We start from the raw sequence: 22,638 nt of genomic DNA, 5'->3' as shown, positions 1-22,638 counted from the left end.
TCTTGGTAACAATTTAACTCAGAAAATACATCTCGGTCTGTTCTTTTTCTTTTCTTTTTTTTTTTTTTTGTTAGCTGTACTTTCAAAAGTGGTATATGTTTTAGGCAACTTCTGTTTAAATGTAAAAGCTGATTAATCCCTTGAGTTATTCTTCTTTAAATTACAGACCCATAAGTGTTGCTTTTCATCCTTGGCAAAAATTAAAAAGTATCAACTTAAAATTTAAACCCATCTCTATCTAAGAAACAACTTTAATAGTTTATAATATATGGCAGTTTAAGTGTGATGACTACTTCTGGGCTCTGTAAGCATTCATTAGCTTACTTTCCTCCCGTTAGCTTGCAATAAAAATAATAATATTTGCCATTTAGTAGGGGCTTTTCACCCTCAAAGTGCTTTACAGGCATCAAGTGGTTTATTTATTAATAATCTATGTTTCTGCTTAATAAACTAGATTTCTATTTACAATCAAAGGGAAAATTGGAAAATGTTCTGCATGTGGTAAGTAAAAAGAGTTGCTAACAGACTATCAGATTACATATTTATTTTGCCCTGCCCATTATAATTAGATAACTTTCTGCCAGCCAATTAAAAATGTCAAGATCCTAGGCAATGAAGTATAGAAGTCTGTTTCATGTCTGTTTGCTTTTCTGATTTGGGAGGAAGTAGGTTTTTTCAAAGTTTTTACCCCTCAATTTGCTCATGTAAAAGAAAACTTGGTTTCAGATACTATAGAGTAGACATCAAAGAGATTTCTTTTCATTTGGATTTATAAGAACATACCAGCAGCTCCATTCTGGAGCAGGAGCGGGGAGCCCCTGGAACTCCTAGGGTGTCAGCTCAGAAGCCCTGGCTTGGGTTCTGTTCCAACCAGAGTAGGAACTGCAAACAAGTGTTTTAAAGACCCAAGGGCTCCAGGATATTGGAATTTTGCAGTCTTCAGCTCTGCCTTCAGGACGGTGTGTGTGTGGGTAGGGGTTAGCACTGTACCTCAGTAGGTGACCTCTACAGGGGAAATCAAATAAATTGGCCTGGGGGTGAGGGGGATGGTGTTAGAAGACGTCTATAGACTCCGCTAATATGTCTTCACACTGTTTTTCAAATTGACCTTCTCATCTCAAGATACACTCTTCCCTAAAAAGGAATGTTTAGTTAGAACCACTTATGCTTCTATTTGGACTTGGCCATCCAGAATTCCCGCGAGGAGCATCAGAAATGTTTGCAGGTTTCAGGAAATTCCTTTGAGAAGGCACAGCATAAAACGAAGGCACAGACTGGTTTACCAAGAGGTTTAAAATGGCTCGGTGTCCGGCAACTGAAATATATAAATACACAAAACAGCAGACAGCCCCAGCACATTAGGAACCACGTTGCACTGGCACTGTGTGCTCTCTCTTAAGGCTTAGAGATGATTATGGTAATAGGATATTACCTTACGTGGGGTGATGCTTCACAATTTTTACACTATTTTCACATGCACTCTCTTTTTCAATTAAGTATACGTTCATCCCTTTTCACATTGATTTTGGCTTGTTTGCTCTTTAATATTTTTGTTGTGTTTCTTCTAACTGATAAGAATGGAATAGTGTAAACATCACCCTCACATGTTTGCACAATGCTGCCTTGTTATAATTAAGTGTATTTTTCAAAGGTCTCTAAGCCAGCCATAAAAATTTGCTCAAAGCTAAGCTTGAAATGTTAGGGTCTGCTCCTGCGGGTGAATTCTTTCAAACACCGTAAGAACTTGAATTTTGATCATTTGAAAACATATACACTGGAAACGAACCCTCGGAGAGGATTTCTATTTCACAAAACGATTTGGTCCACCTCCCACTATTATTTGTACAAAGAATGGATGTGTTCAGAAGTTAATTTTGGTCCTTTTAAATGGTTGAACAGAAGCATGTGAGGCAGAAATAGGCCTTCTGATTCACCTTCAGTTTTAAAAGTGCTAATTTCTGCCTTCTGAGTGCCTTTAGAACAACTTGTCCCCATCTCTGGCATCAGAAAGCGACTTTCCAATGAGAGGGGAGGAGACAGAGAGCCATCCCCCTCACCCTGTACATGTGCCTCCCATTTAACGGCGTCCCTTGAAGGAGATAGAGAACACTTTGCAAAACCTCCACAGGCAGGACAGAAGCGGAGGGACACCACTATTTCACAACGCCTTCCGCTGAACACCCAGCGACTGTGTCTCCTCATGGCAGGACCCTAAGTCACCTTCACCAGTCCCATCGACACAGAAGACTAAGTGGCCAAGAGGACTCACCTCTCTCTACAGAAAGCGATTTGCTCTCTCGTCCCTCATCTCTTCCCAAAATTCAGCATTCGTTCAAAATAGAATTGCGAAGTTGGCCAGGAATGGGAACAAAATTGCAATTCAACTGCTTTTTTTTTACATTTTGTAAAATAATGGCAATAAATTAAATAATCAAAATATTTAGCTGTGTAAACTGGCTTCTGCCACTTGTGCAGTTACTTCTTTTCATGAGGAAGGTTGCTTTACATACCAATAGGTGTTTTTAAAATTATCTCAATGTCTATTTAGACGTGCTGCTCCAGGAAGGTCTTCTGGTTTTTTCAGTTGAAATTAATATTTGCTAATAAAAGAACTGTCAGGGCTTTGAAGTAAACATTCATTTATGTACCCAGAAGAACAGAACGTCACCAGTTTTCATCTGTGCACTGTCCCTTGTCCCAGTCAGTCAGCCATCAGCTGCCACGCTGGCCAGAGCTGGGCATCAAGCTCAAGATGACGGGGAGCTAGCTCCTTGAACAAGGGACACGGAATATCGAATTAATTCTTTTTCCCAGCCCTGTATGCTCCTGGCAAAAACAAAGGCAGTGTGTGGGCTGGATTCTGCATTTACTCATAAAGTTTAAGGTGTTGGCTATAAGAACGACTGTCAAGAGGCGTTTGTACCATAACCCATGAGAATTGAGGGGGGGGGGAGACTCCAGAGGAAAAACTCAATCTCACACCTACTAAATTTTCATATCTATTTCAGGCATAAATGGATTCTAAAATTTTGTGGCTTGAAAAAAAAAAGTTCAGTGAACACAGCAGAAACTGCAACACTGAGAGATCTCAACCTAGAGAGCTGGAAACTCCGATCGGATTGTGGCGCCTCCCTGGGCATGGTTATGGTCATAGCCCAAATCACACACTGCAGATGGGATTATCCGCCAGGAGCTGCACCCCAAAGGCACCTGGACCTCAAGTTCTCTTCTCAGGCCTTCTCTCCTGCCCCTGCCTTCCTTCCTCAGGAAGGCCCAGGCAATAATTGAAAAAAACCCCAAGATTTTGTAATACTTTTCAAGGATTACTAAGTCAATTACTGAGAGGGAGAAAAATAAAGGGGGGACTCGCTGAGCGTCGCATGCTAGGGCACATTCAATTCAAACAGCTCCCAGGGAGTTAAAATTCTCTCTACATGGCGAACAGTGGGTGCCGACATGTCACTGGCAAGCCCACAGCAGTTTAAGGTAATATTTTGGTCAGCAGGTGTAGAGCCCAAATGAACAGTGGTTTAAGACCTGGATTGTGAGAGGCAGACATGTGCCAAAATTAGAAAAGCGTTCTCCTGCTATTATTTAACATTCTACATATGTGAGATACAGAATGAAAGAATGAGAATTATCTTAAAATCCCTGCTAAAGCAGGGCCTGCTTTCTCAAGGCAATCTCAAGCTTTAGTAGTTCAGACAGATTCTCTAGCTGACAATTAATATTAATGGGTAGATTTCACAATGTGGCATTATCACACGGGAGATGGGTGGGCACACCATCTGGGTTTTGGCAGGTATTAGATGTAATCAAAGGGATTACGTGGCTCAGGGAGAAATAGAAAACCTTGCGTTTGTTTAGTCTCTTGCCTCTTTTGTTTGGACGCAGCTCTAGGTGTGCTTAACTATTTTCCCCCTTGTCCTTTATTTGTGATCGGGAACATCTCCAGGGGAAAAACAAAACAAAAAACAAAACAAAAAAACCAAAAAGGGATGGACAACCCACAATGATAGTCTGGATATGGTATCACAGCCCATTTTACCTTCTCCTAAAAATTCACCAAATATTTACTGAATGCCTACTATGGGCAAGGAGCCCTGCCAGGACACCTCCGCTGAGCTTTCGCTCTATCAAGATGTCAGTGTGCACAGGCTGATTTCTGGAAACTTTAGAATAAGTTAAAGGGCACATCGAATCCGCAAAGATAATACAAGATTTCTTGGTCCATCTTCGCCCCTTCTCGCCATTTACCTCCACCACACACACACACATACACACACACACCCCAGTGTTATTTAAAAGATCAAAAGGAAGCATCCACGTCGGATTTTAGAATCCACATCATTGGATTGCTATTGGAAATGTTCAATAAACTTGACCAGGGAAACTATCGAGGTGTACATGTTTATGTTCAATAAAAATAAATGGAAGTTGTTGATTGTTTTACACTCTTGGAGGAAACAGGTGATTAGGCATTCTTGGGCTGCAGGTAACTTGTGAATTTTACATTTCACTATTTCCTTGAACATAAAAAGGATGATGATGAGTGAGAAGTCAACTTGCAACCTAAGACATTCTGCCCATGAAGAAACACTTCTAATCCTCCAGTTTCTCTATCCGGGAATGACTTCCATCCCACAGATACACGCTATCCTAACCTACAATGATACTTCTTACTGTCTTTGTGCAATATTTATCACCCATCCAGGGAGAACAGCAGCAACATAACCCCAACCTCCACTGGCCAGTGATGCAGGCACAGGCCCTCCTCCAGGCCTGGTTACAAGCCCACAGGACTGAAGAAGACCCCGAGTTCCGTCAAAGCTGCTTCTGGGTTTGATTAACCTGTTCCAGGAAGCTCAGCATGAGAGAGGTGTATGCTCAGTCACATAACAGTGATTATGCCCCCAAATTTTCTCTAAATACAGATCAAAGTTGGGCCAGTCCCACTTGCCATAGTAGCAAAGCCTTTTAAAGAATCATTTCCTCTTCACCTTTTTTCCCAGGCCATCTTACCCCGCACAGAGCTCACCCCCTACTCATCTCCCCAAAGAGCCAAAATAAACTCAACCAACACCACTTTTTCTCTCGGCCAGGCCAGCTTCTTTCAGGCATCTTTTCAGGTGTAACAAGCACATGCTCCGTCCTTTATGTGAATCTTTATAAGATTTTGCTGTTAACAGCATAACTGCATACTCAACCGCCCAGATGAACTTGAGCCCTTAAAGCTGCGCGGGCTAAAAGAGGGGTAGCTATATGCCCACACGCATGCAAGCACATGTGGCTACTCTAAGTTCATTAAAATGAAATACGATAAAAAATTCAGTTCTTCTAGTCGCACTTTAAGCGCTCAATAGTTACATGTGGCTCATGGCTACCAAATACTGGACCGTGAAGATACAGCACATTTCCATCATCACAGAAAGTTCTATGGGATCGCGGGACTAGGGGACAAGAGAGCAGAGAAGCTTTCCTGGACCCTGCGGACTTGAGCTTGGGAGCCAGACCCAAGCGCTCACTAGTTTCCTTAAATCTAAACGCTAGTACCTTCTCTGCGTTTGTGACACCCAGGCCCTATAGCGTTTCAACCGGGGATTCAGGGCCGTGGTGAAAAACCTCCACAGAGCGGAATTCTGGGGCCAATTCTTTGCTAAGGGGAGGAAGGGGGAGGAAGCTTCCCGGGCAGGCGTTTGGGTCCCACTCCGGCGCTGCCAGCTTCTCGCCCTGAACCCAAGCTCCAGCCGGACCGAGCTTCCGAGCGTGGGAGCCGGGTCGGGACTCGGGTGGACGCCCGCCGGCGCCACCTGCCCCCGGCGTCCTCTCCCTTGTCCTTTAGCACAAGCGCGGGCAGCGCAAGACAAAGGCTCAGGCGGCAGCTGCCCGGATCGGCGCGCAGGGGCGACCGCGGCCACCCGGAGCGCCCGCCGCCTCCGCCACCCCGCGGGGGAGGCCCGGCGCCCGCCTTTGTCTGCGCCACCGCGGAGGGCCGGGTCCGCAGGAAGCGCGCGCCATCGTGCGGCCGGAGCCGGGCACTGCACCCCCGGAGGCGCGGCGCGACCTTCGCGCGGCCAGAACCGCCGAGCTCGGCTGGAATCCTCGCGCGGACGGCGGTGTCATCGCGACGGCGACTGCTTCGGCGGCTCTGGTGCGTTCTGCTAGGTATGCTGTGCGTGAGGCAAACAGGTCACGCTGCTAAGAAAGGCATCTGAGGTAATGCCAACAGAAAAAGTGGAAGGAAGTGGACGTACTTGTCTATGTGGGAGGAATAAAAATAATCCAGTCAGACCAAGAATACTTGTTAATATAGGGCTTGCATATGTGGAATATCTCTGAAACGTCACACAAGCAACTGGGTATAGTACTTGCCCGGTGACCTCAGGCAGCCGCGTGTCTAGGGAACAAATGTGAAAGGGTGGCTCCTGGTTCTTCCGACTCTTGTGCCAAACGCACGTATTTCCTGTTCAAAACGAAAGCGTCTAGTAATAGAAAGATACATTTAATAAAATGTGTCTGTGGTATGTACCACGTGCAAATGTGGCTGGAGCCAAAGATTAATAAATAGCTAAACACGCCAGCTTCCTGCCTTCTGGGGACCCAGAGTCTACACAGACAACCCAGCTAGTCACAGAAAGGGAGTTAACCCACATGTCCAGTGGCCCTTGGACAAGCAGTGGTTTTCCTGGGTGGAACGNCCCTGTTCAGCAGGGGAGGCCCTTGCAGTCTTACTTGGTGAGGATGCAAAACGTACCTGTTGTCTTCTCTTTGTTGACCAAATGCCTCTTACATGGTTTTTGCCTCAGAAAATGCTCACTGGGGGAGATAGGCAGAAAAGAAGCATTTACCCCCTGGCTTGCTTTAAAAGACAGGAATAGAGTTGAAGCTCTTAGAAATGATGCAGTGATGCTCGATTTCTTTCTAACTCAGTCTTCTCTCCTAAACATCCAATTCCATCTTCCAGCATGGATTCCAACAAATTTTACGAGGTCATTTAGCAAGTTAGAATTGGTTACAGTTAAGCTTCCAATCCCCATAGTCTTGATTCTGTCACATATTTGCTGAATTGGGCCTTGTGGCATGGACGCAGACAAGCCTGGCCCCCAAGAGCATTAAATCTGGCCAAGGAGTCAAGGTAGATGCACCAGACCAGTAGAGCTCTTCCAGGCGGGGACCACACCATCAACCTCTTGGTCATCCCAGGCCCAGTCTAATATCATTGAAGTGAACTCTAAACTTGTTCTTTATTTACCCTGGAAGTGCTTCATGAGGTCAAAGAAATGATGAGACAGGAAGATAAGCTTTCCTGCAGTTGGGCTAGAGGGAGTATGTTGGGCAGCAGGGCTGGCCTTAGGGTCTGAATGAGTCTCTCCTGATTATAAAGAAGACTTAATCTCCATGCAAAGTGGAAACAGCTAGAGTCCTGAGCTCGGGGATTGCAGAGAGAAGGCGTCACCCAGGAGAGATTCCAGCCAGGCTGGGAAAGTGTCACCTTGGGCTGAGCAGAAGGGTCTATGTGTGTGTGTGTATCCCCACACGTGCCAACGTGGCTGGGTCTGGGCACTGAGCACTCAGGAACCCTGCTTCACCAAACCCACCTGTTGGGAGCAAATGGCCTGATTCGGGGAGCAGGTGAGTGAGACCTTCTTGAGTCACAGTCTCTACTGCTTTATTTCCATCCCCCAGATACAAGTTCCAAAAATGCAAAACCTAACCCCGAGCCCTCTCCTGGAGCTCTGACAAATCCGAAGCACAAGCAGGAGCGACTTGGCAGGACAGGGAGGACCTGATCAGCATTTCCTTCACAGCGAGGGAAAGCTCTACAGGGATACCCGAGCACTGCAGGAGGCACGACATAGGTGAGTTGGTTTTCCTGTTTTCTTCTTAGAACTCAAGGTGGGTACAGACTTGCACTTTCTCTGCTCCTGCCACAAGGTTTCTCGTGGACCTTGGTCCTGCTTCCGGTGGGGTAGACAAAAGGCATTAGTAACAGTAAGGAAAATCTGCCTAGCCAACTGCAATGTATTGATAATCTAAACCATCCACTTGGGAAAGGGGACCAAGTCAACATGAAGCAGCTTCAGATTCAGTGTCCATTTCTTGAGCACCCACTCAGTGTCTTACACTGTGCTGAGCACTAGCAGGCAGGGAGTCATCTTCCATTTTGTTTTGTTGGGATTCCTGCGACCTAACAGGGTGGCAGTGGACCCCACTGTCTCCATAGCTCTGGAGAAGACAGCATTTCCACTGCATAGTCAGGGTTTAGATGGACAGCATCCTTGGAAATCATTTACTGATCAGGTCTTCCGCCTTGTAAGTAGTTAAGATGCCTCTTGCCTCAACTGATTGGAGGCTGATTGGACACACCAGGAGCCAGAGACGTCCTCTAGCTCCTTATCCAACCCCCATATGGCCTTGCCTTCTCTCTCCTCAAAAAAGATTGCTGTCATTGGCTCCTTGAGGAAGACTTGGGCCTCGGTGCCTGTCTTCCCAGTGGGAAAGCCCTTTGCCCTCTCAATGGGGGAGCCATGAAGCTTCCAAGCCTTGCCTTGGGCTCCCCTTGGGCTCCTGGCTCGTGGGAGGCAGAGGTTGGTGAGAATTAATTGTAAAGTGCATTGAGAGGCACAAATGAAAACCAGTCCCGCGGCGGAGAGATTATTACTGTTGGCAATTTGGGTTTTCTGAAATAGCTCTTAGGATTATGACTGTGGCAGCCCAAACCCCAGAGGTGAGCTCAAGGCTGATAGATTTTCGGAGTGGCCCCGTTTTGCTGCAGCCTTCCAGCTTTCCCTCCCTTCAGGGCGGGGTTGAGCGACAGCGAGGGGCCTGGGCTGGGGAGCTCTGTCCCCTCCAAAGGCTGCAGATGCCAGAGCAGCTGAAGGCTGACCCCCACGTTCTTGAGAGAGGGTCCCCGGACTTCCCAGCATAATTTCCTTCTCACTTCACGGTTGCGTCCCTGTCTGAAATGGCAGGTGACCTAAGTGGGAGCGGTGTGCAAATTGATTTGGAGGCGATCGATGGCTCGGGGCGCGGCCCGGGCTCGCTGCCGTGTTCCTGACCCTCTCCGAATCGATTCACACACCGTTCCTTCTCAGCGCACCTGCCATGTCGGATGGAGAAGGACGCGTGAAGTGAGAAGAAAATTACGTGTTGTTAGGCCTCCGCGGCCACCGCCACTGCCACGGCGCGCTCCTCCCAGCCCCCCACCACATGGCAGTCCGCCGCCACTGTCCTCGGGGATCCGGAGAGCCCTGTCCAAGCGCGGAGACATAGCGCAGGAGGCAGTGGCGCTCAGGGGCCTTGCACTGGCACCACCACTTGGAAGCCGCGATCCAGGCGACCGAGAAGCTCGCCCTTCCCCCAAGGCAGGACCTCTAAGGCATTTACACAGAGCTTTACTCTCTCTCAAGATCATTGTGGACCAACTTGTAAACAGACCACTTCCTTGGTGGGCCCAGAGTCACTGGATACTTAAATTCCATTCATGTGAATATATTCACTCACCCATTCGGACAAGCCTCAGTGGAACCCCCAGCGAGTATCCAGCACCTCCCGGAGATCAGACCTGCTCCCCGACCTTCTGAATTATTCGCCAGGGCAGTCTGCTGGGGAGAAAACAGAGTGTGCCCACAGGTGCACCCGAGGATAGCCCAAATCACCAGAGAGAAAGAGAACGAGTAAAATAACGGGAAGATTCCTGTAGCTATTTAACACAGACCTCATCCACCTACGTCAGTCTGTCAGCCCCTAATCGTTGGTTACTGGTCTGCTAGGAGATGAGGAGCTTGCACCAGACTGGAAATAGACTGTGTCACTAAGCGGTTTTTCATAGCAAGACTTTCTCAGTGAAGGATGCAGTGCAGCAGTTTCCATTCTGCTGCAAACTGTTCCTGGATTGGCGCTCTGGGTCAGGACCAATCTGTCCTTTAGTCACAGCAGGCACACTGCCTTGGCCCCACAATAACGTTAGGGACTGGGGTAGCCTGAATAATGGCCCCCCACCCCAGATGGCCACATCCTAATTTCCAGAACCTGTAGAGATTACGTAGCAAAAGCAACTTTTGTGGGTGTGATGACATTAAGGATTCTGAGATGGGGAAATTATCCCAGATTATCTGGGGCGGCCCAAAATAATCATGGAGCTCCTTGTAAGTGGGAGGCAGGAGGGGAGGAGTCAGAGAAGGACATGAGCTGAGGGAAACAGAGTTCAGAGTCAGAGAGAGGTTTCAAAATGTTAATCTACTGGCTTTGAAGATGGAAGAAGAGGCCACAAGCAAAGGAATGTGGACAGCTTCGAGAAGCTCAACAGAGCTGACACGGATTCTCCCCGATTGTCTCCAGGAGCGACCAGACCTGCTAACACCTTGATTTCAGCCCAGTGAGATGGATTTTGGACTTCTGAAAACCAGAAGTGTAAGATAATACACTTGTGTAGTTTTAATCTGCTAAATTTGTGGTAATTTGTGACAGTAGCAATAAGAAACTAACATGGGGCCCACAAAAAACGTTTTCATTTCTTTTCAGAAGAACAAAAAACATGAATTTCTTTGGGTTAAAGAAAATATTTTAACATATAATCTTAACACAGTCATCTTTATACCAATGCAGTTATAAAATAGATTTTTTTTTTCCAGTGGAGGATGGGGTCCCCAAAGGCAAAAGTGCCAGGGGCCCACTAAAGTCTCAAGCAACCTCTATTCAAGTAGCACCGATAGTGAGGACGCCCCTCCCTTAGCAATTCTAGAGTGGTAAGACCCATAAGAAAGCACAATCTGAAGCAGAACTAAACAATCCATTTGACCAGCGATCTTGAAACAGACATTCCGGCTGCTTATTATAAATCCGTCAAAAACCAATATTTCTAAATAGAATTTTAAAATGTGCTAAATTTATTCACCAAAACACATCCAAGTGATTTATTTATAATAAGGGGGGCTGGGTCTGCCTCCTCCTTTCTCATACAGTCTTCCATTGTGCAGAAGTGGGCTTTCCAAAAAACCAGTGGTGTTTCCACATTTATAAGAAAGGATTCCTTTTGTTTGAAAGGCCTTGTTGGAGATTTCTGGATTACTCAGAAGCTAAATAAACTGAGCGTTTTGTTTTTTGTTTTTTTTAATCTTTTAATCCTGCTTCTGCCTGTTCTTGAGCTACTGAAATCAAGATTCTCCCACAGGCAGAGAACCAAAGTGATTCCTTTCAGCAAACTCTTTGACTTACTGTCCAGGTTCTGACACATTCCTTTGCCAACAACAAATAAGTGAGAACACTTCCAATGAGCAATGGCACCTCTTCTCATTTGTAGACGGGAGCGTCAGCCTGAAAATAGTGGCCAAGTGTTTTGACGCAAAAAGCAAGAATTTCAGGCCAACTGCAGCCAAGTAGGCTATTCTTAGATGTGCATAGGAGGCTGAGAGGTCTCTGTGTGGGTTGTTGGGAAATGGTTAGGGATTTGTGACTTTTAAGTGGCTCTTGAAAATGTTTGGAGATGAACAAGGCCCTGCAGATCCTATTTGTCACAAATGCTCCGATTCCACTGGACCTTCTGAGCTCTTCTTAAACATGAACTAGTTTCTGAGGTGCTCCCCAGTAACTCAGAGGTCAATGCGGATTGATCCTTCCCACTGCTGACCACCCATGACCCTTTTATTCAGTACTGTACTTGTACCTGGATATGTCTTGGTCCATTGGGCCGCTATAACAAAACACCACAGGTAAACAACTAAAATCTACTCCTACCAGTTCTGCGGACTGAGGAGTCCGATATCAAGGTGCCAGCATGGTCCCATGCTGCTGAAGGCCCTCTTCCTGGTTCATGGCTTGTGCCTCCTTGCCATGCCCTCACATGGAAAGGGTCTAAGGATCTTTCTGGAGCCTTGCTTATAAGGCATCAATTCCATTCATGAGGGCTCCACTTCATGACTTAATCCCCTCCTAAAGGTCCTCATAACATCATCTTTGGGGGGTTAGGATTTCACCATATGTGTTTGGGTTAGGGGACACAAACATACAGACCATAGCGGATGACATCCTAAGTAACCCTTGGATCTTATCTTCGCAGAGTCGTATTGACACGGTCTTCATCCGACTTCCGTTTTCGGAAGTGTGTGATGTGCTCAACCACTTCCTTCTCTCTTCCCTGGACCTCTGTGCTACCTTACTTGCCTAGTTTTCCTCACACCTCACTGATTTCTTTTCATTCTCGTTTGATGTTTCCTCCTTTTCTAACAAACCTCTAAGTGTTGAAGTACCTCAGGGCTCTTTTGTTCTTCTTATTCTCTGTCCACCTTCTCTCCCCAGAGGACTTTCTCCAGCTCCCTGGCTTTATGATGATTGCCAAATGTCTCCTTCCCGCCTGGACCTCTTCCTGAGTTCCAGACTTGTATTTCCAACCACTCACTCAACCGTGCCATGTGGATATGGTGGTGGCTTTGGAATGTGTCATATTGACTAGACTGAGCTACATTTCCCAGGTTCCCTCTTCTTGTATATTTCCAGGTAGGCTGGGCTACAGAGGAGATTCTTGGAAGATTTTGGAGGGTGGAAGGAAAGCAGCAACCCCATTGTAGTTCCCAGCGATTATTGCTGATCTCCTGGCTCACTTTTTGGCAGGAAGCAGCAGTGAGGCCTGCAACTGCTCTACCTTCCTCTGGACCTTCCTTCAGCTTCTCTGGATCCTGAGTCAGGGGTCTGTTTAGCTCCGTGACAAAGGGCCCCAGCTTCGGCAGGATACCTACTCTAGAAGATACATATTCTAGCAGCTCTACATCTCTGGTTAAACTCTGAGGGCTACAGATGTCTAAGAGGCGCCTCAGACATCATGTAGCCCTGGCAGAATTGTTCCATGACCCCTCCCATTCAATCTGCTCCCCACGGTTCTCCCCATCCCAGTCAACACAAGGGAAACCACGAAACGAATCCATCAATTTGTCCTGTTAGCTCTATCTCCAAATTACATGGCCCTCCTGACTGCTTCTCACCACACTCACTGCTACAACCCTAGTTCTAGCCACCTCCATCTCTCATGTGGACAACTGCAGCAGTCTTTCAGCTACACTTTCAGCTCCCCTCTCTCTCCATTCCTTGTAGTTCATCCTCCACACAGTAACCAGAGAATCTTCTTAGACCTTAAATCACAATACTATCTCCCCCTCCCTTTTAAAACCTCCCATAGCCTCCCATTGCAATCAAAATATAAACCCAAAATTCTAGAAGGTTCTACATACTTCGGCCCCTGAAGCTCCCTATCCTTATGCTTACCCACTTATTGTCTATCTTTAGATATGCACCACTCTCAGATGTGTCTGTACAGGCCCAGGGCCTTGGCACCTGCTCTTCCTCCTGCTTTGATTGATCTTTTCTCAGAACCTCTCATGGCTCCGTCCTTCCTACTGTTCAGGTCTCAACTGGATGTCATCTTCACTGAGAGAACTTTTCTAGCCCCACTACCCCAGTTATGTTCTGCCACATTGCCCTGGTTTTTCTTCCTCATAGGACTTCTCCTTCTGACCTAGACTAGAAAGAGCGCTTTTGACATTTCTGAGTTCAGTTATCTCCTCCAGCAAGATTCTGCAAGTCCTACTTCTGTCCTCACATTCTCAGGAACTGCTGGACACTCAGGCGATGCCTACTTTTATGAACAGTGCCAGCACTTCATATCCGGGGCACCCTTTTGGACACCTGCTTCTCTACTCCCCTGTAATGTTACTTGTGTTCTGGTTTATAAGACAACAACAGAGGGAGGAGAGCTGAGGCCTGGGGCACTCTCCAGACAACCCTGGGCAAAAGCACCATTATTGAGAGGGAAGATTTCTGACTTTACTCAAATAATTGCTCAACTGCATACTTCAGAATGTAAAAGCAGAAATATTTTATCTTATGGCCTTAGAGACATGGCTATGAGATCATAATGGCTCAGAGTCCTTCAAAATACTTACTATTTGCCAACTAGGGGTAGCAAGCTGAACAGATTAGGGGTGAGGGAAAGAGCTACTATTCTTTTGGGAACTCCTGTGTTCACAAAGAGTGTCTGAGACATGGCTGTGGATCTGACATCCTGATGCCTTTGACGTCTGAGTAGGAACTGCCAGAGCCCTATCACACTGAAGATCCACTTGAAAAGGCCTCCTGATTTGGGATGTTATGCTTCCTCCTACAATAACTACTTGCAGTCTGTTTGAGCTTATGATGCCTTAAGGGCTATCAGCACCCCCGAAGGTCCTGACCTCCTGGGGTCAGCCCCTATCAGACTAAGCAGAGAGGAGTGCTTAGTACCTAAGCATAACCAGCCCCCAAATGTTGATGTCTCATCCAAGTTGTTCATCATTTGACTCTAGAAACAGTGTCTCTTTGGACAGACTGGGCAGATCTGTAGCTGTATCTTTTTTGTGATGAGAGAGGATGAGGGTTAGAGGGGTAGAGGGAGGTAATTGAGTAATTCCAAAATAACATAGTTTCTATAACTATGCAGATTAATTCATGTTATTAGTTCCGTGTTGTGTGTTTACAGTAACATAAGGATGGGAGATGAGCATTGTAATGGTAGCCCTTCGCATTCTTTGAGATCTTTGTCAGTCTTACCTACCAGAGACTGTGTAGATAGCTGCAGTTGAAATTCCCATTCCCTCACTTCCTTTGAAATTTATCTGAAGTCAAAAGGAATGGTTTGCCCAAAGAGAAGTGTCCAGAGATGCAGTTGGTGCAAGAAGAAACTTAGCAGAAAGAATCTGAATCTACACTGGGGTCCACAAAGACCAATATTTCCTTTCTGTTCATTAGATTATAGAACACTAGAGCTCACAAGAAGCATAAAAAGATGATGTTATGGGCTGAATTGTGTGCCCAAAAATTAATTTGAAGTCCTAACTCCCTGTACTTCAGATTGTGACTTTATTTATAAATAGGGTCATTGCAAATATAATTGGTTAAATTGAGGTTACACATAGATAGGGTGCACCCCTAATTCAACATATCTTGTGTTTTGTAAATAGGGGAGATTTGGACAGAGACACACAGGGTGAACACCTCATGAACATGCAGTCTGAGATCAGCCAAGGAATGTCAAAGATAGCCAGCAAACCCCCAGAAAGTAGAAGAAAAACCTGGATGAGATTTTCCCTCAGAGCCCTCAAGAAGCAACCCTGCTGACACCTTGATCTTGGACTTCCAGCCGCCAAAACTATGAGACAATAAATTTCTCTCATTTAAGCCTGCCGATTTGTGTCGCTTTGCTATGGGAGCCATAGCAAACAAATTTAGATGGCCTGGTTCACTCTTCATTTTAGAGTGGTAGTTCTCAATGGGGGAATTCTGCCCCCCCCCCCAACCAGGGAGCATTTGGCAACATCTGAAGACATTTCTTTTGGTTGTCACAGCAGGAGGTGTTACTGCCATCCAGGGGATAGAGGCCAGGAATGCTGTTAAACATCCTGCAGTGCACAGAACAGTCTCCCTCAACAAAGAATTATCTGGCTCAAAATGTCAGTATTGCCAAGATTCAGAAATCCTCTTTTAAAGATACAGAAACTGAGGTCCGGAGAGTTTAAGTGATTCACAAGATCACTAAGAACATTAGGGCAAAACTGGAACCAGGATACAGGCTGTTGGCCCAGAGAGTGAGCTAGAAGAGATTAGGTCTGGCAAGAACCATGGGGAAACCATCTTCTAAAATATAGGTAGAGGAAGAGCAGCCGGCAGGGCAGGCAAAGAGGGAGGGGAGCACTGGAGAGGAAAGAGGAGAACCAAGAGTACCTGGAGCCCCTGGGGTTGGGGGGCAGAGGTAGACTGCAGAGGACGCTAGAGCAGAAGCTCTCACAAGACATTGGTCAGGAAAGGGAGAGAGAAACACATGGATAGCTATAGGGAGACTTTGGGTGGGCGGGGTATTGGGGGTTCAAGATGGAAGGGACGGGAGCATTGAGAGGAACCCACAGAGGGTTGAGATTGAAGGTGCAGGGTAACACCAGGGAAGTGTTACTGAGAAGGGAGCAGGGAACAGGCTCCAGAGCCCAGGGTTGCGGGGATTGCTTAGACACGAGGAAGAAGGCAGAAGAAATTAATGGAAAGTGACTTTCAGAGGGAATAGGTTTTTCCATTCTATTCTGCCTCAATCTTATTATACTTTGAGGATAATATTTGCTAATAATTCATTAATGTGGAGGAGAACTCTGGGCCTTCTGGATGCATTCAGGGATATGATGGGAGCACCAGCTCAGGAAGGCTTCAGTTTTTTTCCGTTATTCCCTGAAAAGCTACTGCTACTTCCTCCCGAGCATGCAGATCTATCTGCCGTAGGAAGTTTCCAAAGCCTGGTCCTGCTAAAGCTGGTGGATGCAGAAACAAAAACAGTAGGAATGACCCAAATTCCATAGGAAGTGGTTCAATAGCATATGGATAACTGGCTGGGCGGGATTCATGGGTGTGCGACCCATACAGTCACACAGCACCCTGTGCTCAGAAGAGGGTCCTGTGCTTGGGGCTTAATGCTCTGTGGTCACCGTCTTAAAACTGTCAATAATTTTATCTTTGGCTTTATGTTTTATAAGTGAAGTTTGTTGGGACAATGGAGAAGGCACCAAGGGCTTGGAGCCTTGGCTCAAATGCTGTGCTGCCTCACACTGCCTCCCCAGGCTGGGCTCTTGGCCCCTTCTCTCACCCCCACCCAGAAAGTGCTGCCCTGCCCAGAGGGAGTGAGTGAGAGGGCATGGGCACAGGTGGGGGTGGGAGGGTCGGGTACACACCCTCAGCTGCCTGTGAGGGTCTGCACTCTCCCTGCAACTATCACCATGCGTGAGGGTGTGCAACGTTAACTAGCAAATAGAAAACACCTCAATGGATCAAGAGAGAGGGAAGAAGAAAGGAAATGTCTTTTTCGTGGTTTTTCAGCAAAGGTCCCCTCATTTTCATTTTGCATCAGGTCCACAAATCATGCAGCTGTCCCTAATGACTGGAACAAAAGGAGCTGAGAGAACCGAGAAGCAGAGTTTCCCAGAGTTTTCATCACTCTTTCCTCAACTAATAGTTATCAAGCACCTAAGGGGATAAATGACTAAAGAGACACAACAGTTGGGGAAGTCAGTGAACTTTGAGACTGGAGAGGGCTGAGCAGGCATATGAAGGCAGGTCGCTGCAGTGCAGGGAGGCAAATATCATGAGAAGTCAGCCCAGGGACCACGGGGACCCTGGCAGGGGCCTCCACCTGCTTTGGGAAGACAGAGGAGGCTACTCAGAGAACAACCTGTCTGAGTAGTGCCCTGAGTGAGAATTATTCAAAGGAAGAAAAAGGAGCTGCTATCCCAAGGACTCAGGGAAGGCACAGCCAGTTTGGAAGATGCCATTTGTTCCAAGAAGCTGGAGTACAGGGAGAGGAGAACTCAGAGAAGTCGGCAGGACTAAATGAGGGGCCTTGTTCTCCATGCTGAAAACTTCTGGCTTTATCCTGGAGACTGTGGGAGCCACTGAGGGACCTTAAGCTGGACTGTCCTACCCAGATTTGTGCCTTAGAATGATGGTACCAGCCCTGTATGCAGAATGGCTGTAGGAACCCAGACTGGAGCCAGGCAAAACACTGAGGTTTTCTTCTCCATCCTAGATCCAGGCAAGAGGCAATGAAAGCCTGAACCAAGGTGGTAGCAATAGGAATGGAGAAAATTAGCCTCCTGATTGTATGACCTTGAGAGATATTTAGGAGGTAGACTAGAAATGGCAAGGCATCATGATGGATTTACTGGGGTGAGGGGTGAGGTAAAGGAGTAAAGGGCAAGTCTTGTATTTCTGGTTTGGGCCAATGGGAGGATGGTGTTGCAAACATAATTCATAGAGAAAATAAATTCACAGGGTAAGTATATAGGCAGTTTTTTGAGCTGGTCCCCAGTGATCACCTCCAGGCACTGATGCCCTTGTGTAATATCCCTGTCTTGAGTGTGGCTGGACTCAGTAACTTGTTTGTAATGAATAGAATATGGCAAGATATGGGAGGCACTTCCAAGATTAGGTTACAAAAGACCATGTGACTCCTGTCTTAGGATCATTCGCTCTCTCTCTCTCTTGCCTTCCCACTCACTCACTCACTCACTGTGACGGAAGTCACTGCCATATTGTAAGCTGCCCTATGGAGAGCCCACATGGGGAGAGACCAAAGTAGCAACTGAATCCTGCCAATAACTATTTGAGTGGTCTTGCAAGTGGATCTGGCCCAAGTAAGCCTTAAGATGACTATCACCGCAGCCAATACCTTGCAGTCTTGTGAGCGACCGGAGCCAGAAGACCCAAGCGTCACCCAGATTCCTGACCCGTGGAGACTGTGGGATATGCTTTGTGGTGATTTGGTACACAGTAATAGGCAACCAATGCCACAAACAAGGTAGGGTAATATTCACAAGGAAAAAGAGAAGAAAAATATCAAGCACATTTGAAGAACTTCTAGAGCACCAATTTACAAACATACCTTTGCTAATTATGAATTACATTTAAGTATTCATTTGACAGATTCCCTAAGGACCTCTACCAAGTTAAATTGAGTATTTTGTATATTCTCTCCTTTTTGAAATAACACTTTTCAGACCACGTGACAACTTATATCTTTGTACTAAAGATCTGTATTAAACTATAAGAACTTTGAAGGCAGAAATCACCTTCCATTCCATTTAGTATCCCTAACACTTAGCATGACATATAGAGTCATTGGTGACCCAGTGTGCTAGCTGAATGAGATTCTAGTCATTGAATATTTTCAAATTTTCTATAATTCACACTTTTGTTTGATTCAAACGTTCCATCTTTAATCTAGTTCTACTCCCAAGAGGAATCCTGATATAAATTGAGTCCTGGTAAACTGAGACTAGCAGAGGCAGAAAGATTAAAATAATTTTTACTTCCTCCAGTGCTATTATTTGAGATTTGTTAAAAGTAGGAGGGTATAATTTCTTTTTTAGTTGCCCAGACATGGATTTTTTGAAACCTAGGAAATGTAAAAATACCTAGACATTTTAAGGGAACTTGGAATTGTGAAGTGTACAAATATCTTTCTTCAAATTGCTAGAAATTCCATATATTCATGAATTAATTTATTCAGCAAATGACTCTGCTCTGCTATTCCCTATGGGGGCTTGGACCAATCCCTTCACACCTTTACACTGAACGTTTTCATTTGTAAAATAGGAGGAAAGGTGGCCAGATTGTATGGTTTCTAATTTCTACTTCATACCTTAAGCTCTCTAAGTTCTATGAAATGTACTGAGAAATTGTGCTCATTTAGACACAGGATGGACCTGGGTTTGAATCTCAGTTCTGCCTCCCAAGGACCATGAATAACTCATTTTGGCTCTGTGAGCTTTGTTCATTTTCCCTAAATATAAAAGGGGTTGTTGGTAAGAATCAGAAATAAATCATGTAAAATATCTGCCTAAAAAAAAAAAAAAGGTAGCAATGACTATTGTGTCACTTTTCATGAATGGGGAATTACAAAAGAAAATTATAGGACATTGAATCAACTTTCTAGAAATTTCCCATCTGGTGGGGGACACTGTTGTGTACAGTGATCTTTTAAAATACCCCTGGTCTCCACTCAGGTAACTACTATCTAATCTTTATTAACCACGACCATTTTTCATTAGCATGAAATTTTCCCAAAGCTTTGGAGATTCAGCCTGCACGCCCTGTCCTAACACTGAATTTCCCAGCCTCAATATCTGCAGAAAGCAGTGGTTTCTCTTTTCATTTAGCTTACATCCGCTGCCCTGTAATTTGATTCTTCCTCTTCATTCCTGGACCCTGTCCTTTCTTCTCAAACAAGAGGGACTGCTTTGGTTTTGACCAAGCCCTTCATCTTCCTGAATTCCTCAGCTACATCGTTTCTAACGCTTCCCTTTTCCAACATAAATAGTCCTTGCTTGCTCATTGTCCCACCCTGCCTCACCTCTGGCTCCAATTAGAGCAATATTTATTTTTCCTTTTTAAGAATCTCTCTAGCCTCTACTCTTCAGATATGAGGCAACCCAGCTCGTGTTAAAAGCCCTTTATTATGGTCACAGAAAATCTGCTCTGACAAGATCTACCTCGACAAGATTGTGTTCCTGGAGATCCTTCTCTCGTTTTATCTGTCAGCTCACTTTCTAGGTCACATCATTTCCTAGCATCTAAAGTGTTGTCTGTTTATATATATTTTAAAGAAATGGAGGCGTGGAATGTAGAGTGAGTGCCTTGTGTGCTGGAGTGTGGAAGAGCCTCTGCTAATATCAGCGCAGGGCACTGGGCCATCTTCTGGAGAAGGAAGAGGAGCAGACACACACATAACCTCTTTTGGTTTGGATTTGATGGGGATTTTAGTTAAGACAGCCAACGGCACTCCAAAGCCCAAATGTAGACTCGGGTAAAACTAGGACTCAGGTCAAACCCTCAGGAAGTAAGTATGAATACTTGCTGGAATCTTCCAAAAACGCAGACACATCGAGGGACTTGGGGCCATAAGAACTCTGGGATGATCCTACAGGTGCCACACCCTTAGAAAATGGTCACATAGTAAGTCAGCTTGGATCGGATTGGCCTGATACCATCATAACAATGTCTTGTTCTTCAGTCCAGTCTGTCACCTCCCTTATACTAATACTGATATCTATTTATCGAGTGTTTAGTAGCTTCCTGCCCTGCACTAAGCATGGGACAAGTACTATTACAGGTACGCTTCACAACTACCCTAAAAGAGGTTCCATTACTACCATCCCCATGTATAATGAGGAAACTGAGGCCCAGTGAGCTTAAATAACTTGCTTAAACATTCAAAGTGAGTAAAGAGCAGTCAGGATGTGAACTTGGGCAGAGTACAGGCTCTTAGCTTGGCTTGGTTAGTGTTATGGACTGAATTTGCACTCCCTCCCCTCACAAAGATATGTTGGAATCTACCCTCAGCCTCTCAGAATATGACTTCTTTAGAGATAAAGTATTTACATAGGTAACCAAGTTAAAGTGAGGTCACTGGGGTAGGTCCTAATCCAATATGACTGGTGTCCTTATAAAAAGGGGAAATTTGGACACAGAGGCAGACATGCATAGAGAGAAGACAACAGGAAGAGACACAGGGAAGAAGATGGCCATCTACAAGCCAAGGACAGAGGCCTGGTACAGATGCTTCTTCACAGCCCTCAGGAGGAACCAATTCTGTCAACACCTTAATTTCAGACTTCTGGCCTCCGGAACTGTGAGACAGTACATTTCTGTTGCCAAAGCCTTCCAATTTGTGGTACTTTGTCTGGGAAACCGTAGCAAAATAATAGAGTCACTGATCCCCATTGTAAAGCAAAGACACTCTAAAATTCATTTAGCAAAAATTCTTGGTTTCTCTTTCAATGTGATCATTTATGTGACTGGGGTTCATTCAAATACTCTTAAATCCTATGGGAGGATGGGGTAGCCTTAATAGGAGGACATGTGTTAAAATGAGCACTGGGTGTTATATGCAAATAATGATTCATGGAACACTACATCAAAAACGAATGATGTGCTGTATGGTGACTAACATAATATTATAAAAAAAAAAAAATCCTAGTTCTGCAGGGCCTGAGCTAACAGGGGCTAAAGTATTCTTATGCAAGAGTGAGTAGTATGCACCCAGATTCTGTGCAGCAGCAGCAGGGCCCAGAGTAAGCTTGGGACGCCACTGAGGTTGGGTGGAAGGCTGCCGATGTTTCTAGAACACACTTGCCAGCACCGTCAAGTCCCCCAGGTTTGCTTAAGGGAGAGAGCTCCATGTAATTTTAGAGTCAGCACCTTGAGGGACACTCAGGCCTCCTCATGGCCACCAGACTTGTGCCTGGGTCTTCAAGAGAGGGTGCTGTGGGTGCACAGTGTGAGAGTGAACTTACATATAGCATCTAAGTAGCGTAATGCTTACAGATAAATCCCCTGCTAATCAAACATGTTGACTATCACTGGCTGGTGTTTCCACCAGAGTGTGTGTTCCATCAGCTGTGGATTCAGGGTCAGATTCTTAGAGGAGTTAATTGAGCCTTAGCATCTTAACAAAGCGGTATCTGATACCCTTTGATTAAATAGTGTTGGCCAACTTGACACTTGTTCTTTCTCTACACTTCCTTCCTTCTCTCCTTCCTTCCTTTCTTACTTGTCTATCTGATCAGGGTATATCCTTTGCATATTTCCTTTCCAACATGCATGTATTCACAAGAAGGTGTCTTAGGTTCCAAGGGCTGCCATAACAAATTACCAAAAATTTGGTGGGTTAAAACAATAGAAATTAATTCTCTCACGGTTCTGGAGACCAGATACCCTAAATCAAGGTGTCAGCATGGCTGGTTCCTTCTTGGTGGCTCAGAGGGAGAATGTGTTCAGCGTCTCTCTCCTAGCTTCAGGTTGTTACCAGCAGTCCCTTGCCAGCTCTCCTTGGTTTGAGGCAGCGTAACTGCAATCTCTGCCTCCATTGTCACGTGGCACTCCCGTGTGTGTCTCTGTGTCCAGATTTCCTGCTTCCTATAAAGACAACAGTCATACTGGATTTAGGGCCCAAACTAATCCGCTGTGACCTCAACTTAACTTGATTACATCTATAAAGATTCTATTTCCAAATAAGGTCACATTCACATGTTCCAGGTGGACATGAACTAACTTTTGGGGGACACTGTTCAACCCCAG

At 45.6% G+C, this 22,638-nt stretch overlaps 2 long non-coding RNA genes across 3 annotated transcripts; one reads left to right on the top strand and one right to left on the bottom strand.

The window, feature by feature from the left end:
* Positions 1–6,042: 6,042 nt before the first annotated feature.
* Positions 6,043–10,487, top strand: LOC121101034. 2 transcript variants are annotated; one of them, XR_005832970.1, is made up of 3 exons: positions 6,043–6,151; positions 7,687–7,859; positions 10,255–10,487. It is a non-coding gene; the product is annotated as an uncharacterized LOC121101034 (long non-coding RNA). The 2 variants fall into 2 exon arrangements; XR_005832969.1 differs by having other exon boundaries at positions 6,091–6,216.
* On the bottom strand, positions 7,839–22,464 carry LOC103671285. Its single transcript, XR_570814.2, has 3 exons — positions 22,367–22,464; positions 9,505–9,605; positions 7,839–7,958 (listed from the first exon to the last, which is right to left on the bottom strand). It is a non-coding gene; the product is annotated as an uncharacterized LOC103671285 (long non-coding RNA).
* Positions 22,465–22,638: the final 174 nt, after the last annotated feature.

The sequence above is a fragment of the Ursus maritimus genome, unplaced genomic scaffold (genome assembly GCF_017311325.1).
Source record: "Ursus maritimus isolate PB19 unplaced genomic scaffold, ASM1731132v1 scaffold_6, whole genome shotgun sequence".
Taxonomy (NCBI): Eukaryota; Metazoa; Chordata; class Mammalia; order Carnivora; family Ursidae; genus Ursus; species Ursus maritimus.
This window is presented reverse-complemented; position numbering and strand designations above follow the sequence as displayed.